Source organism: Theropithecus gelada, chromosome 6 (assembly GCF_003255815.1).
Source record: "Theropithecus gelada isolate Dixy chromosome 6, Tgel_1.0, whole genome shotgun sequence".
NCBI classification, from domain to species: Eukaryota; Metazoa; Chordata; class Mammalia; order Primates; family Cercopithecidae; genus Theropithecus; species Theropithecus gelada.
The window spans coordinates 109,591,190-109,610,000 of record NC_037673.1 but is presented as its reverse complement, the minus strand read 5'-3'; the positions used below and the strand labels follow the sequence as shown (position 1 = coordinate 109,610,000).

The window sequence follows — 18,811 nt, the reverse complement described above, 5'->3', positions numbered from 1 at the left end:
ATACATAGCCCATTAATATGCCTTGTAAGAGAAAGATAAATTGATCCAAAATGCAATCTCTGCCTTCTAACCAAGAGAGACAATCTTAAAAAAAAAAAAAATCTTAAACTCATATGAACCATGGATATTACCCCCTACTCCCCAGCCCGCTTCAGGGGCCTAAAGGACCAAACCTTCTATTTATCTTCTATGAAGTGAAAGTCAATTACTACTTCTTTGCTTTAATACCTCTTCATTTTAATGCTCCTTCTTCAAACTCTCCTTTGAATTCTTCAGCCCTGAATCAACCTTCCTGCTTATCTCCTTCAATATATAGTTTAGACAAACCAAGATAATGAGCTGCCAAATATTATTTTTAATTGTTTTTTTAAAAAGGTTAAAGATGGTTGCCTCAGCTGTGCTTTCATAACCAGATTATTAACTGCCCAAGGGCAGACACTTTGCCTTGTATATTAAACTTGATGAAGAACAGAACAACAGAAGCTAGAGCTGGAGGAGAATTTTAAAGCCTGTTTATTGCAGCTGCTCCTTGGGTTAGTTGTCTTTAAAATATCTCCCATTAAGTGTTCTTAGGCCTGTGCTTAAAGACATCAAGGATTGCTGAACTCACTTGGGCACAGTGGGACATTAAAAATATCCACTAATGGTGATGGTGTTGATAAGCATGCTTCAGTAAGAAAAACTTCCTCATTTCTTTCTTTCTTAGCACCTGTCAACAGTCTTGGGGTAGGGGTAGGGGAGAGGGAGTTGCATTTCAAAATATATCTTCCACTATATTCCCAATGTTACATTGAAATTCAGTGCATTGGCCCTAGTTAGGATACGTGTAACATACTTACGTTCTAAATAAGACACTAATAAGCTCACTTCCTGAAGACAGACGAAGGGCAAAGAACTACCTGGGAGGTGATATTATTTACCGCCCCTTAGTAGACATGTTCTTTGAATTGCTTTTTATTTTTCTTTAGGAGAAGGATAGATAGACTCTATTTATCTGTACATTCCCACCCAATTCTCCTTGCGACCACAGGCACAGATTTTAAGACAGTTGGCCTGTGTTAGCAATGTAATTTGTAGTAGAGGAGGCTAGTGGCCCTCATGGGGTTCAGGTTCCTGAATTCATACCAAGCATTGACATTAATAAATGACTACAGACTCATGGTGATTCTGTTGTGGACTAAGCGGTTTACTGCTACTTCTGTTGATGTCAGTATTATCTAGAAATAGTAAATGTGCTGTGACAGGGACAGCTGACACCTGGCAGCCAATTTGTTAAAATTATCCCATGCTTCTTGTGGTGATGTGGTAGCTTTAAACTCATAAAGGTAGCTGCTTCTGGTATATTGAAAGGATTATTTTCCTTCTTGACACGGAGGGTAATAAATTAGGCAGTGTACTCTAAAGAACCCACATAACTGAAAGATACAGGGCCACTAAACAGACAATATCATAAGATACTGTTAATACAGGTCTCAGGATCCCCTAAACACTCCGTATGTTCATTGCCTGTGTTGTGATGAAAGGGCTCCGCGCTCAAATGAAGGATGGAAAAGAAGTTAGAGGTAGAAAACAGAGGGGTGACCAGAGCACAGATCTAATTAATAAATCATGCCTACTCTGCTTTTAAGTCTTTGTTGCTGGCGGGAAGTGCAGATTTCCTCATGGTGCTGGCCACAAGTTTTGGGAAGGCCAATGTCCTCTCAAGATTAGAGCTGGCCAAGTAGAATAGGGAAGTTAAGTCTGTCAAACCCAGTAACCAAAGACTGGCTTACTAATAGACTATTCCATACTCAGAGAAATGTAACTTTGGCCCTGACATGATTGGCTGTTTTCATTTTCTTTACAATAATGCTGGAATAAAACTGTTAGCAGTGGATGAATCTATATGGGTCTGCAGCAATCTCAATTCTTACCTCCTAAGAAGAAAGAATTTGACCAAAGGGCATAAGGCAGAGTGAGAGATGGAGGCAAGTTTTAGAGCAGGAATGAAAGTTTATTAAAAAGTTTTAGGGCAGGAACAAAAGGAAGTAAAGTACACTTGGAAGAAGGCAGTGGGCAACTTGAGAGATTCAAGTGTGCAGTTTGGCCTCTGACTCTGAGTCTTAAACATTGGCATGCTTCTGCGGTTGCATTACTTCTCCCCCAAGTCTTCCCTTGGGTTGGGCTATCCACATGCTCAGTGGCCTGCTAGCACTTAGGAGGGGCTGCAAGCGTAGTGTTTTTACTGAAGTTGTACACATACTCACTTCAGGCGTTCTTCTCTTACCAGTAGTGTTCCTGGAAGGTCGTATATGAGTTAAACTCCACCATTTTGCCTTAGTGCACATGCTTGAGCCCACTTGCCCCAACTCCTGCGATCTTACTGGGAAGCTGCTGATCTCCAGTTTCAGGTTTTTTCTCTCTATTGGGAGACTGCCTTTCCCTGGTACCGGCTGTGACCAATTATTATTTTGAAGAGACCATTTTAACAACTGCCTGACCATCACCTGATGGTCATCTGACATTCCTGGTGGGTGGGGGGCCCTCTCCTGCCCTGCTCATGACTACCTACTGTAACAAAACTGTTGTTTAAAATTTTAAGCACTGGTTGGGTGCCAATGGTTTTGTATTTTTAAACTGGTAATCATAATTGTTACCTTTCAGAAGCTGAGAGTATACATTTTCCCTATATATTTGCTTTCTGTTATCTAAAATGGATTCCAAACAAATAATTGTGAAGTGTGGTCAGATAATGGCTAACATTTGTTGATCAGTTTACCATATGCCAGGGATTGTTTTAAATGCTGTACATATTTTAACTTTAATTCTCACAACACCCTCATGAAAGTACATGTTATTATCCCTATTTTAAATATTAAGAAACTGAGGCTAAATAACTTGCTTGGTGTCACATAGCTGATTATGGTGTCTTTAAACTTGATACTAAGCAGCATGATTACAAAACCCTCGCTCTTAACCACTATTCTATGCAAATGAACAATGTCTATGAAATTAAACTGAAAGAGAGAAAATGTCCTCTTCTAAAAATGGGAAAAATAATTGTGGCAGTTCATAGGCTATTGGTAGGACCAAAGATGATATATGTGAAATGCTTAGTACAGTTCCTGGTCCTTAGTGTGGTGGGCTTTGAATAGCTGTTAGCTATCAGAATTGTTACCATCCTTAAGGTAAATTTTAGGTTTTCCAGATGATTTGGCTTGTCTCATTCTCACAGGAGTCTTGGCCTGCTGGGAAGGTGGCATAGTGCCTTTGGTAAATAAGCACTGTAATTGTAGGCCTTGAAGCCAAACCTGGGTGGCACTTTGAAGATGGGATTAAAGTACTAACCTGTAGCTGCCAAATACTCAGCAGGGCAAATATCTCAGTGTTTGGCAGGTTTTTCTGTTCTAGCATTCTCTCTGAGAGCAGGATTTTCCCAGTGATAGGTTTTATAAATATGTCAAATTGCCACTTGTTTCCCGTGCTATTTGGGTAAGTGAAAGAAACATTTAGAATTCGTGGTCTGCTACCTTCAAACACTAAATATTCCAGTTAAAAATATATATATATTTAAAAACCTGATATATATATTTATATAAAATATATATTATATATTAGAATATATATTTTAGCTGGAATATTATATATACATGCATATATAAATGTATTAAATACATATGTGTGTGTGTGTGTATATATATATATCCTTGCACTTTGGGAGGTTGAGGCAAGAGGATCACCTGAAGTCAGGAGTTCGAGACCAACTGGGACCACATAGTGAGACCCTGTCTCTATAAAAAAATTTGGCAGGCTACTCGAGAGGCTGAGGCAGGAGGATCACTCCTGGACTCAAGCTCAGGAGTTGGATGCTACAGTGAGCTATGATTGTACCACTGCATTCTAGCCTGGGTGACAGAACACGACCCTGTCTCTAAAAAAAAAAAAAAAAAATACACCTTGCCTCTCACTTCAAATGACCCAATAGATGTTGCAGTGGCAGATAAGATGGCCTCCTTTGCTTCTGTTTGTGCAGAGACCACCTCTGGGCACAGGGAGTGCTTTGGATGTCTACTTACAGGGCTGCCAGATGCCATGCAGCTTTCTTACTGGCCTGGAGAGAAACTGCTTGATGGCTGTTATGGACTGACTGCTTGTGTCCCCCTGCCCAAATTTGTATGTGGAAACCCTAACCCCCAGTGTGATGGCATTTGGAGACAGGGCCTTTGGAAGATAATTAAGGTTAGATGAGATCATGGGTGGGGCCTTATGATGAGATTAGGGCCCTTATAAGTAGAGACACTGCAGAGCTTGCTCTCGCCCTGTCTTCTTGCCATGTGAGGACACAGCAAGAGGTAGCTACTTACAAGCCAGGAATATAGCCAAAACCCCACCAGAACCTGACCATGCTAGCACCCCATTTTGGACTTCTAGCCTCCAGAACTATGAGAAAATGCATTTCTGTTGCATCAGCCATGTAAGTTTTGCTATTTTTGTTATGACAGCCCAAGCAGACTAATATAGTGGTTCTCTCTTCATTGGGGAGCCTTTAAGAAAAACCAGCAAAAGAAGAGAGTGCTGGTATGAGTGAGCCCTGCCTACCTATTAGTACTCTGTTTGAATCTTTATTTTAGCTCTTTAGAAGATGACCTATGAAATGCACAATAGGAGTGAGATGAAATTACAGTTTTAAGAGGTAATAGAAATAATGTTGAAAGAAGGCAAATTCCCAAACCCACAAGAGGATCCTCTAGCTTTGGTAAAAGGTCCTTGTTGGTGCCCTTTGAGGTTGGCATATCTTGCACTTCCTTTGACCAACCCACCTGATCTTTCTCTGGATGCTTTAACTAAGGTGAGGTTAGTCAGCATTTATTTTTATAGTTCTTTTTTGATTGTCAAAATACAGGCAAAATGCAAATTAGGATTTTTTTCTTATACCACTATTTTTTTTTTTTTTTTTGAGATAGTCTTGCTCTGTTGCCCAGGCTGGAGTGCAGTTGCGCAATCTCGGCTCACTGCAAGCTCCACCTCCTGGGTTCACACCATTCTCCTGCCTCAGCTGGGACTACAGGGGCCCATCACCACGCCCGGCTAATTTTTTCTATTTTTTTTTTTACTAGAGATGGGGTTTCACCATGTTAGCCAGGATGGTCTCAATCTCCTGACCCTGTGATCTGCCCGCTTCGGCTTCCCAAAGTGCTGGGATTACAGGCGTGAGCCACCACGCCCGTTATGCCACTGTTTTTTAACATAGTATTTCCTTCTTCAGTCATTAATGTAAAAGCTAGAATATATGCATCTGTATACACACATCTACATCATAGATGTGTGTATACATACATATATACATACACAGAGATTTCTCAATAAAAATATTGTATTCAGATAGAAAAGATGACTGTCTTTTTTTCTAAATATTTTTCTACGTAAGAACAAAGTGCCTTTGCCACATTCTTGCATTTACAGGCCAAGAATAAGGTCATAATAAGGCCATTAATTCTGGATGTTGAATAATAATAATAATAATAATAATAATACAGGGTATATGGTTGATCATAGTACAATAAAAAGTGTAAAAGTAAAAGGGGCCAGGCACAGTGGCTCACACCTGTAATCCCAACACTTTGGGAGGCCAAGGCGGGCAGATCACCGGAGGTCAGGAGTTCAAGAACAGCCTGGCCAACATGGTGAAACCTCTTCTCTACTAAAAATACAAAAATTAGCTGGGTGTGATGGTGCATGCCTGTAGTCCCAGCTACTCTGGAGGCTGAAACAGGAGAATCGCTTGATCCCGGGAGGTGGAGGTTGCAGTGAGCCGAGATCGTGCCACTGCACTCCAGCCTGGCCAACAGAGCAAGACTCTGTCTTAAAAAAAAAAAAAAAGAAAGAAAGAAAGAAAGAAAAAGGAAAAGAATCCCTCAGATGTTATCATGTTTTAGATAATGTAAAAATCCAATCAATATTAAACTCGGTTCTTGTAATTCACTAGATGTTTCTAGTTTTGCCCGTTCTGGACACTTGGTAAGATTACATGACTGGGATCCCCTCAGGGTAGGGTCGGGCCATATGACTATATCTGGCCAGTGGGTTATGAGCCATGTGAGTCACTTGTGCAACAGAGCATTCAATTGCCAATATCAGATCCTCTAGAATACTCTGTTTCTGCTAGATAGTGACAGATAGTGCTGAGTGATTACAATGAGCAGAGGCCTTGCTGACCCTCGGATGGCAGTGTGCAGAGACATAAGTCTTTTATGTTTAAGCCACTGAGATTTGGTGGGGAGGGAAGGGGTCTTTTCATTACTGCAGCATAATCTAGCTTGTCCTAATCAATAGAATTATATTGGCAAATTGCTGATATTGACTCCCAGTGGACAATGGAACAGCGGTCAGCTTATGAAGAAATTAGTTCCTGGAAGTGACCTTTGTCAGTTGTCTTCATACCATTCCTGAAAAGAAAAATGATTGAAGAATTCTCCATTGTCCACTCTAGTTATTGTAGAAAACAGTCCTGTGCAGGTGGCTATGTCAGGTGATAGGTATCTATCTTCATATGGTCAGCTAAGAATAAAAATACCACAACATGTCTCAAGTGCCTCGTGCACTTTGCTAAGTGACCAGTACAGACTGGTATAGGGAGTCTAACCATGTGTAGACTGATCAATGTTAAGAATCCCATGGTTTACCCTCAGAAAGTCAGTCTGGCTGGAACCTCGTGAGCCAGGAGACATTGACACAATGGTGTCCATGTCCAGGAGAAGAAATCAGAGCCATATCCCTGTGGGGAACAGGCATATGAAAAGTCATGTTACAAGAGGGCTCATGAGACCATTGACCTAATGTGCAGATGTCAGACAAAACCCAAATCATATTAAAATTATATTCTTAATTTTTCTTTCACTTATAGTACTCTTAAAAGAGAAACATTAAGCAGGAGTTGAGGGTTGTAACCTGATGATGTATTTACACAGTTTCTTCTGATGAAGAATAACTTGAACATTAAGGAAAGAACATTCATGTTAATACACAAATACCGATTCAAATGTCGAGAGGAAAAAGGAGCCCCTTCCTCATCTCTCACTATAGATTTGATGAAAGTGAAATTTGAGAGAGTGCATTCATGAACCCTTTCTCCCACTGTCCCCCAGTGCTGATGCAGGAGGAAAAAAAAAGAAATAATTTGAATGCTTCAGAAAAGTCTTAGAACTTTCTGCCCTTCCACCAGATGGTGAGCTCTTTACAGCAAAGATTTTTGTCTTAGCTTTGAATTAATATTTCTAGTATTTCTTGTAGAATCTATTACTTAGTGAATTCTCAAAATCTGTTGTAGGGCAGGCAAGCAGAAAGGATGGGAAGACAGGAGAAAGGGAGGGAAGAGAAAAAAATATGGGAAGATAGTAAGCCTTTTTTTTTTTTTTTTTTTTTCCTGTAGCACAGGAACCAATTTGAGGTTCATAAGGAGGTGAACACAGGCTGTCAAGAGGCTGCATATGAGCCATCAGGTACCATCATGCTTCAAAGGGCAAAAGGAAGAGGTTACCAGACCTACATTTTCAAAGTTTTTCAGTGACATCATCACAATTAAATGACTAGTTTTTGTCTCATGAATGTTGGTTTTTATTGAGAAAAAATTTAACATGAAGACAGATTAAAAGAGAGTAATGGGAACAGTCTACTACAGTTTTTTAAAAAGTCCACTTCCCCTTTATATGGATGCCATTATGACTGATTTTGGCTCCATAGCAGAAGATCTGAGATTTTCAGTATCACTTCAGCAAAAATTGTTGTGGTGATAATATGAAGGCCTTTTAATCTTGCTGATTAATATAGAGTTTGGCTAACCTAATTAAGAGATTCTGCCAGAAACTGGGTTTAGGCCTGTTAATATGGCATAATAAATTTAAAATGAAGCATTCTTTGACTGTCTTACCCCAGAACAGTTGTATTTTTAAAAAATTTTGGGTACATTTAGGTATATATATTTATGGGGTACACGAAATACTTTGATACAGGCATGCAGTACATAATAATCACATCATGGTAAAAGGGGTATTCATCCCTTCAAGCATGTATCCTTTGTGTCACAAACAATCCAATTATACTCTTTTCATCATTTTTAAATGCACAATTAAATTATTGAGTACAGTCCCCCATTGTGCTAGAAAATAGTAGGTCTTATTCATTCTTTCTATTTTTTTGTATGCATTAACCATCCCCACTTTCCCTCTACATCCCCCACTACCCTTTCCAGCTTCTGGTAACCATCCTTACTCTCTATCTCCATGAGTTCAATTGTTTTAATTTTTAGCTCCTACAAATAAGTGAGAACATGTGAAATTTGTCTTTCTGTGCCTGGCTTATTTCATTTAACATAATGACCTCCAGTTCCATCCATGTTGTTGCAAATAACAGGATCTCATTCTTTTTTATGGCTGAATAACACTGCACTGCATATATGTACCACATTCTCTTCATCCATTCATCTATCGATAAACACATAAGTTGCTTGTAAACCTTGGTTATTGTGAATAGTGCTGCAATAAACATGGGAGTGCAGATATCCTTTCAATATACTGATTTCCTTTCTTTTGGATATATACCCAGCAGTGGGACTGCAGGATCCTATGATCACTCTATTTTTAGGTTTTTGAAAAACCTCCAAATGGTTCTCCATAGTGGTTGCACAAATTTACATTCCCACCAACAGTATGTGAGGGTTCCCTTTTCTCTATATCCTCACTAGTGTTTATTATTGCCTGTCTTGTGGATAAAATCCACTTTAACTGGGGTGAGATGATATCTCATTGTAGTTTTGATCTTCATTGCTCTGATGATCAATGATGTTGAGCACCTTTTCATATGCCTGTTAGCTATTTATGTCTTCTTTTAAGAAATCTCTATTCATATTCTTTGCCCATTTTAAAATCAGATTATCGGATTTTTTTTTCCTATAGAGTTGTTTGAGATCCTTATATATTCTGGTTACTCTTCTCTTGTCAAATGGGGAGTTTGCAGGTATTTTCTCCATTCTCTGGGTTGTCTCTTCACTTTGTTGATTGTTTGCTGTGCAGAAGCTCTTTAACTTGATGCAATCTCATTTGTCCAATTTTGCTTTTGTTGCCTGTGCTTGTGGGGTATTACTCAAGAAATTTTTGCCCAGACCAATGTTCTGGAGAGTTTCCCAAATGTTTTCTTGTTGTAGTTTCATAGTTTGAAATCTTAGATTTAACTCTTTAATCTATTTTGATTTTTGTATATGGTGAGAGATAGGGGTCTAGTTTTATTCTTCTGAATAAGATACCAGTTTTCTCAACACAATTTATTGAAGAGACTCTCTTCCTTAATGTATGTTTTTGACACCTTTGTCAAAAATGAGTTCACTGTAAGTGTGTGGACTTGTTTCTGGGTTCTCTATTCTGTTCCACTGGCCTATATGTCTATTTTTATGTTAGTAGCATGCTGTTTGGTTACTTAGCTCTGTAGTGTAATTTGAAGTCAGGTATTGTGATTCCTCCAGTTTTGTTCTCTTTGCTCCTCAGGATAGCTTTGGCTGTTCAGGATCTTTTGTGGTTTCACATACATTTTAGGTTTGTTTTTTCTATTTCTGTGAGGAATGTCATTGGTATTTTGAAAGGGATTGCATTGAATCTGTAGATTGCTTTGGGTAGTATGGACATTTTAACAATATTAGTTCTTCCAGTCCATGAACCTGGATTATCTTTCCATTTTTGGGGGGGTTCTCTTCAATTTCTTTCATCAGTGTTTTATAGTTTTCATTATAGATATCTTTTACTTCTTCAGTTAAATTTGTTTCTAGATATTTAATTTTATTTATAACTATTGTACTTGGGATTATTTTTTAAATTTTTATTCGGATTGCTCACTATTGGCATATAGAAATTGCTACTGATTTTTGTATGTTGATTTTGTAGCCTGCAACTTCACTGGATTTTTCTATCAGTTCTAATAGCTTTTTGGTGGAGTCTAGGTTTTTTCAAATATAAGATAATATTCTATGTAAACTAGGATAATTTGACTTCTTTTCCAGTTGGATGCCCTTTATATCTTTCTCTTGTCGATTGCTGTAGCTAGGACTTCCAGTACTATGCTGAATAACAGTGGTGAAACGGGGCATCCTTGTCATGTTCCAGATTTTCAAGAAAACACTTTCAATTTTTCCCCATTTAGTATGATACTAGCTGTGGGTCTGCCACATTTAGCTTTTATTATGTTTAGGTATATCCCTTCTATACTCAGTTTTTTGAGGATTTTTATCATGAAGGGATATTGAATTTTACCAAATACTTTTTCAGCATCAGTTGAAGTGATCATATTGTTTTTGTGTTTCATTCAGTTGATATGAGTACCACATTGATTTATATATGTTGAACCATCCTTGCTTCCATAAGATAAATCCCACTTCATCATGATGAATGAACTTTATCATGTGTTGTTGAATTCAATTTGCTAGTATTTTGTTGAGGATTTTTACATCAGTGTTTATCAGGGATATTGGCCTATAGGATTTTTTTATGTGTCTTTTTCGGGGTTTGGTATCAGGATAATACTGGCTTCATAGAATGAGTATGGAAGTGTTCTGTCCTCTATTTTTTTGAACACTTTGAGTAGGATTGGCATTAGTTCTTTAAATGTTTGGTAGAATTCAGCAGTTAAACCATTGAGTCCCGGCATTTCTTTACTGGAAGACATTTATTATGGCTTCACTCTCGTTATTTTTTATTGGTCTGTTCAGGTTTTGGATTGCTACATGGTTCAATCTTGGTAAGTGGTATGTGTCTAGGAATTTATCCATTTCCTCTATGTTTTCCAAGTTATTGGCATAGTTGCTCATAGTAGCCACCTAATGACCCTTTGAATTTCTGCAGTATCAGTTGTAATGTTTCCTTTTTCACCTCTGATTTTATTTCTTTGAGTCTTCTCTTTTTTTTATTAGTCTGGCTAAAGGTTTGTCAATTTTATTTATCTTTTCAAAAACCCAGCTTTCTGCTTTATTGTTCTTTTGTATTGTTTTATTTCAATTTTATTTATTTCTGCCCTGATCTTTGTAATTATTTTTTCCTACAAATTTTGGGTTTGATTTGCTCTAACTTTTCCAGTTCTTTGAGATGCACCATTAGGTTGTTTATTTGTTTTTCTACTTTTTGATGTAGGCATTGGTAGGTATAAACTTCCCTCAGTACTGCTTTCACTGTATCCCATAGATTTTGGAATGTTGTGTGTCCATTACCATTTGTTTTGAGAAATTTATCCATTTCTTATTTTCTTCATTGGCCCACTGGTCATTCAGGAGCATATTGTTTAATTTCCATGTGTTTGTATGATTTTCAAAATTCTTCTTGTTGTTGATTTCCAGTTTTATTCCTTTGTGGTTGGAGAAGATGCTTGATATTATTTCAGTTTTTGGAATGTTTTAATACTTTTGCTTTGTGACCTAAAATATATTCTATTCTTGAGAATGATCTATGTGCTGAAGAGAAAAATGTGTATCCTACAGACCTTGAAGAAATGTTCTGTAAATATCTGTTAGGTCCATTTGCTCTATTATGCAGATTAAGTCCAACGTTTCTTTGCTGATTTTCTATCTGGAAGATCCATCCAACACTGAAAATGGGGTGTTAAAGTCTCAAGCAATTATGACATTGAGATATCTCTCTCTCTCTCTCTCTCTCTCTCTCTCTCTCTTTAGCTCTAATAATATTTACTTTATATATCTGGGTGCTTCATTGCTGGGTGCATAATTACAATTGTTATATCCTCTTGCTGAATTGACCCCTTTATCATTATATAATGAGCTTACTGTCTCTTTTTATAGTTTTTTTCTTGAAATCTATTTTGTCTGATAAAAGTATAGCTACTATTTGGCTTCCATTGGCATGGAATATCTTTTTTCATCCCTTTATTTTCAGCTGTGTGTATCTTTATAGGTAAAGTGTGTTTCTTGTAGGCAACAGGTCATTTGGTCTTGCTTTTTTATCCATTTAGGCACTCTGTCTTTTTATTACAGAGTTTAGTCCATTTACATTTAATGTTATTATTGGTAAGTAAGGACTTACTCTTGCCATTTTGTTATTTGTTTTCTGATTGTTTTGTGGTCTTCTCTTCCTATTTTGCTTCTTTTCTGTCTTCCTTTTAGTGAAGGTAATTTTCTCTGGTGATGTGGTTTAATTTCTTGCTTTTTATTTTTTGTGTATTTGGTGTATATTTTTTGATTTGATGTTACTGCAAGGCTTGTAAGTAATATCTTATAACCCATTATTTTTAACTGATGACAACTTAACACTGATTGCATAAACAAAAAAAATCACAAAAAGAAAACTAATAAAAACTCTACACTTTAACATCTTCCCCCTGGTTTTTAACTTTTTGTTCTTTCTCTGTGTCTCATTTTACTGTCAATGTCTTAAAAAGTTGTTGTAGTCATTATTTTTTATTGGTTCATCATTTAGTCTTTCTACTTATAAGAGTAGTTTACATACCACAATTACAGTATCATAATATTCCGTCTTTTCCTGTGTGCTTACCATTAAAAGTCAGTTTTATATCTTCAGATGAGCTCTTGTTACTCATTAATATCCTTTTCTTTCAGATTAAAGAATATCCTTTAGCATTTCTTATAGGACAGGTCTGATGTTGATGAAATCCCTCAGATTCTGTTTGTCTGTGAAGGTCTTTATTTCTCCTTCTTGTTTGAAGGATATTTTCAGCAGATATATTATTCTAGTGTAAAAGGGTTTTTTTTTTTTTTCCTTCAGCACTTTAAATATGTCATGCCACTCTCTCCTGGCCTGTAAGGTTTACACTGAGAAGTCTGCCTCCAGATGTATTAAAACTCCATTGTATGTTATTTGTTTCTTTCATGATCCTTTCTTTATCCTTGACCTTTGGGAGTTTGATTTTTAGATGCCTTGAGGTAGTCTTCTTTGGGTTAAATCTGTTTGGTGTTCTATAACCTTCTTATACTTGAATGTTGATATCTTTCTCTAGGTTTGAGAAGTTCTCTGATATTATCCCTTTCAATAAACTTTTTGTTGGTTTTTGTTTGTTTGTTTGTTTTGTTTTGTTTTGAGACAGAGTTTCACTCTTGTTTCCCAGGCTGGAGTACAATGGCATGATCTTGGCTTGCTGCAACCTCCACCTCCCAGGTTCAAGCAATTCTCCTGCCTCAGCCTCCTAAGTAGCTGGGATTACAGGTGCCCACCACTATGCCTGGCTAATTTTTTTTTTTTTTTTTTTTTGTATTTTTAGTAGAGATGGAGTTTCACCACGTTGGCCAGGCTGGTCTTGAACTTCTGACCTCAGGTGATCCACCTGCCTCGGCCTCCCAAAGTGCTGGGATTATAGGCATGAGCCACTGTACCCCACCTCCTTTCAATAAACTTTCTACCCCTATCTCTGTCTCTATCTCCTCTTTAAGGCCAATACCTCTTAGATTTACTCTTTTGAGGCTATTTTCTAGATCTTGTAGGCATGCTTCATTGCTTTTTGTTCTTTTTTCTTTTGTCTCCTCTGACTGTGCTTGTGTCACCCCTCCCCAAGCTCCAGGTGGCTCAGCACAGGGAGAGAGATCTGTTTGATACATTCTTCAGTATGTCAGTTGCATTTTTTAACTCTAGAATTTCTGCTTGATTCCTTTTAATTATTTCAGTCTCTTTGTTAACTTTATCTGATAGAATTCTAAATTCCTTCTCTGTGTTATCTTGAATTTCTTTGAGTTTCCTCAAAACAGTTATTTTGAATTCTCTGTCTGGAAGGTCATATATCTCTGTTTCTCCAGGATTAGTCCCTGATGGCTTATTTAGTTATTTGGGTGAAGACACGTTTTCCTGGATGGTATTAATGCTTGTAGATGTTATTCAGTGTCTGAGCATTGAAGAGTTAGGTATTTATTGTAGTCTTCACAATCGGGGCTTGTTTGTGCCTGTCCTTCTTGGGAAGGCCTTCCAGTATCCAAAGAGACTTGGGCACCAAGCCCAATAATACTGTGTATTTTTCAGACTCTTAGAGATACCACCTTTGTGGTCTTGGATAAGATCTGGAAGAATTCTCTGGATTACGGGGCAGAGACTCTTGTTCTTTTCCCATACTTTCTCCCAAACATACAAAGCCTCTCCTTCACTGTGCTGACCCACATGGAACTGGGAGTGTGGTGATGCAACCACCCCTGTGGTTCCCACCACTAGGACTACACTGAGTTGGACCTGAAGTCAGCACAGCACTGGATCTCACCCAAGGCCCACTGTAACCACTGTGTGGCTACAGCCTATGTTCACTCAAGGCCCTAGGGCTTTACAGTCAGCAGTTTGGGAAACCAGCTAGGATTATGTTCTTCCCTTCGGGGCAGTGAGTTCCCCCAGGCCCTGGGCAGGTCAGAAATGCTGTCTGGGTGCCAGGGATTAGAGTAAAAAAACCTTAAAATCTACCTGGTGCTCTACTCTACTATGGCTGTGCTGACCCTCAAACCACAAGACAAAGTTCTTCCTGCTTTTTCTTCCCCTTTCCACAGGCAGAGGAGCCTCTCTCAGTGGCCACCACCACTGACCCATGGTGAGTTCTGCCAGGCCACCGTCAATGTTCCCTTAAAGCGCAAAGGCTCTTCAGTCAGCTTTTGGTGAATGCTGTGAGGCCTGGGACTCACTTTCAGGGCAATACGCTCCCCTCTGGCCCAGGGCAGGTCCAGAAATGCTGTCCAAGAGCCTGCTTGTTGCTCTGCCCCACTGTGGCTGACCTGGTACCTAAGGTGCAAGACAGAGTCCTCTTTACTTTCCCCTCTGCTTTTCTCAAATACAAGGAGTCTTTCACTGTAGACACCACAGGTAGGAATGTGCTAGGTCTCACCTGAAACTGGCATAGCTCTGAGTCTCACCTAAGGCCCACAGCAAGTACAGCCTGGCTACTACTGCTGATTATTCGGGGCCCAATGACTCTTCAGTCAGAAGGTGATGAATCCTGCCAGAAATGGGTCTTTTCCTTCAAGGCAGAAGGTTCCTTTCTTGTCCAGGGTATGTCTAGAAAAGTCTGGAAGCTAGAGCTTAGAATGGGGGCCTCATGACTCTGCCTGGTGCCCTGTCCTGTTATGGCTGAGCTGGTTTCCAAGATGCAAGACCAAATCCTCTTTACCCTTCTCTCTCCTCAAACAGAAGGAACAAGTCACTTGCTTTGCTGCAAGCTGTGATGCCTGGGGTTATTGAGGTGGGGTAACACAAGCCCTCTCTTAGCCACCCTGGGTGATGTCTCACTAGGTCATGTGCTGCCCTAGTCCACTGGCTCTAAGCCCAGCCAAGCACTAGGATCTGCTTAGGAAGAATTGCAGTCTTCGTGTCCTAGACTGCCTTTCAAGTTTACCTAGAACCCCAGAGCATGTTAGCCCACGGTGGCAAGGCTTGCTGAGAAACTCAAGTTCGGACTGCTGGAATGGGCAATTCCTCTCTGGCTAGGACTGATCCAAATGTTCCCTTCCTGGGTGGGCAATGGCTGAGCCCAGCACAGGTTGGCTCCCTGCTGTGATGGGGTTGCACTGAGTTCAATGCCAAGTCCCCCACTTGCTGTGCTTTCCCTCTCCCATGAGCACAGATTCTCTGTGGTACATAACCACTGCTGGAGAGTAGGGGAGGAGTGGCGTTGGTGATTCAAGACTGTCTTTCCTATCGTCTTGAGTGCCTCTTTCAGTGAGAGGGAGTTAAAACCAGGTACTGTGATTGCTTACCTGATTGTTAATTCTTATGATGGTGCTTTTTTATGTGTAGGTAGTTGTTAAAATTTGGTGTACCTGCACAGGGGGATAATCGGTGGAGGCTTCTATTCAGCCATCTTGCTCCACCTCAGAACTGTTATATTTTCCTATTTGAGAATGAGGCTTCATGTTTGCATAAAGAAAAAATTTAAGTGTATAATTTTTACTTAAAGTAATTTCCATGTTGTATTTCCAGGTTAAAAAGTGAAACTGTAGGGTACTACAACCATGGATAATTCAGCAGTCGATGTTTACTAAATGTTTATTAAATGCTAGATATGTCACAGGCCATGTGCACGGTGCTGAGAGTACTGTGGTGAACATACAAGTCAAGGCCCAGCCCTCTGTCTGTCTCACGTATGAGATATAAGTCCGTCTGTGACTCAGTCCAATGTGGGGGCTCCACTTTTCAACTCTGACCTCCGTTAGTCTTGCCACATGTTGCTGGAACCAGAACAGAGGCCCTGAGGCATTTAGGCAGATAACAGACAGTGTTCAGAGAAACGGGGAGGGAGAGCAGGCATTTGGCAGTCTATGTTAAGGAAAGCAAAACCTCCCTTGCAATACAATCAATAGACTTTAACATTAAAATAAACTTGGAGCAATTGCAAACATAGTGACAGAATTGCCTGCTTTGATACAAAGCAGTCGATGCGTCCCAGCTATAAAGGCACTGTATAAAGAGAATATTGGGTTAGACCAACTGGAGAGGATCAGCAGAGCCAGAACAGTAGGGGGAAACCATCTGAAGACAGTTTTCCTATTCACGTTGATTAAATTCATCAATACCTGATAAGAGAAGACTGGACATTCATATCAGAACTCACTGTACACAAAAATAATTACAAACGGTTTTCCATATGTAATTATTCTCAAGTAAATCATAGAGTAATCTGTATATGTTCTCATTTTATAGTACAAACTGGATCGTTTTGTGTCCCTTTTTTGTCATTAAAAGCCATGTATTAAAGATCCACCAGGATGAGATCTTTGCAGGCAGGGACTACAATTTTTTTTTTTTTTGAGACGGAGTCTCGCTCTGCCGCCCAGGTTGGAGTGCAGTGGCGTGATCTTGGCTCACTGCAAGCTCCGCCTCCCGGGTTCACGCCATTCTCCTGCCTCAGCCTCCCGAGTAGCTGGGACTACAGGCGCCCGCCACCTCGCCCGGCTAGCTTTTTGGATTTTTTAGTAGAGACGGGGTTTCACCGTGTCAGCCAGGATGGTCTCGATCTCCTGACCTCGTGATCCGCCCGTCTCGGCCTCCCAAAGTGCTGGGATTACAGGCTTGAGCCACCGCGCCCGGCCAGGGACTACAATTTATCATGCTTACTGCTATATCCCCAGGACCTAGTACACGTCCTGTGCATAGACCATTGTTTGTGTTCTGGCTGCCTAGGCCTTTTGAGCACCCTTCTCTGTTTAGGAAATGTCTCACCTTATCAATACTACCTCTCTAAAGTAAAACCAGAAAACACATTTACCCAGCTTTCCTTGCGGCTAAAGGCATGCAGCCTAGGCTTCACCAACCAGATGCACCCACAAGACACTTCTTTCAGAAGTGAACAACACAAGGAAGCAGGCTTTACCCGAAATCTATTTTTTTTCTGGAAAGAGTGACAACTGAAGCATCAGGCTTTCTCCTCCAGGAAGCTGTCCCTGAACATTCCCCAGTCATCTCCAGATGGACTGGGTTAGATATCCTTTAGTTCTACTTTTTCATTATACTTTCCCATTTGTATTATAACTATTAGCATATTTTATTACCTTCTAATCATCTGTAATAGTTAAGGCAATACTAGCTGCTCTAATCAACAAACCGAAAATATGTGGTGAATCAAACACAATAGAAGTTCCTTAAAAAACTAAAAGTAGATCTACCATTTGATCCAGCAATCCCACTCCTGGGTATCTACCCAGAGGGAAGTGTCATTATATGAAAAAGATACTTGCACACACATGTTTATACCAGCATAATTTGCAACTGCAAAAACATGGAACCAGCCCAAATGCCCATCAATGACTGGATAAAGAAAATGTGGTATATATACATCATGGAATACTACTCAGCCATAAAAAGGAACAAAATAATGGCATTCACAGCAACCTGGATGGAATTGGAGACCATTATTCTAAGTGAAGTAACTCAGGAATGGAAAACCAAACATCATATGTTCTCACTCATAAGTGGGAGCTAAGCTATGAGGACACAAAGGCATAAGAGTGACACAGTGGACTCTGGGGACTTGGGGGAAAGTGTGGGTGGGGGGTGAGGGATAAAAGACTACACATTGGGCACAGCGTACACTGTTCAGGTGATGGGTGCACCAAAATCTTAGAAATCACCACTAAGTAACTTGTTCATGTAACCAGACACCACCTCTTCCCCCAAAATCTATGAAATAAAAAACATGTACAAAAAAAAAGTTTCTTTTCTAATCACACTAGGTCAAAATAGGGTACTTAGGATGAGCAGACAGCTCTTCTACAAGTGATGGTTCTGGAATCCAGGCATCTTGCATCTACCTTGTGGCTCCACCATCTGTACCACATGGCTTCCAAGGGTACCATTCCCATCTGAACCAGGCCAGAAGGCAAAGGGCATGGAGAATCACACACTGCGGGGCTTTATAAGCAAGGCCCAGCAGTGATACTTATCATTTCTGTTCATATTTTATTGCCCAGAACTCAACTTCATTGCTATCCCTAACTGGAAAATACCCCCTAGCTTCCTTTAGGTAAGAGTACATCCTCCTCTTCTCCGAGAAAACACCAAGTGGTGGATGATGCCGGTGCAGCGGAGGTGGGGGGGGGGGGGGGTCCCGGAGGCCCTGGTGGCCCTGGGATGGGGAACCGCGGTGGCTTCCGCAGAGGTTTCAGCAGAGGCATCCGGGGCCGGGGTCGCGGCCGTGAACGGGGCCGGCCGAGGCCGCGGAGCTCGCGGAGGCAAGGCCGAGGATAAGGAGTGGATGCCCGTCACCGAGCTGGGCAGCTTGGTCAAGGACATGAAGATCAAGTCCCTGAAGGAGATCTACCTGTTCTCTCTGCCCATTAAGGAATCTGAGATCATTGACTTTTTCTTGGGGG

The 18,811-nt window shown here is 40.1% G+C and overlaps 1 protein-coding gene across 1 annotated transcript in view; it reads left to right on the top strand.

Annotated features, from left to right (window-relative positions):
- The window catches only part of MCC (MCC, WNT signaling pathway regulator), a 466,526-nt gene that overhangs the window by 131,100 nt on the left and 316,615 nt on the right, over nt 1-18,811 (top strand). The gene's annotated exons all lie outside the window — the stretch shown is intronic.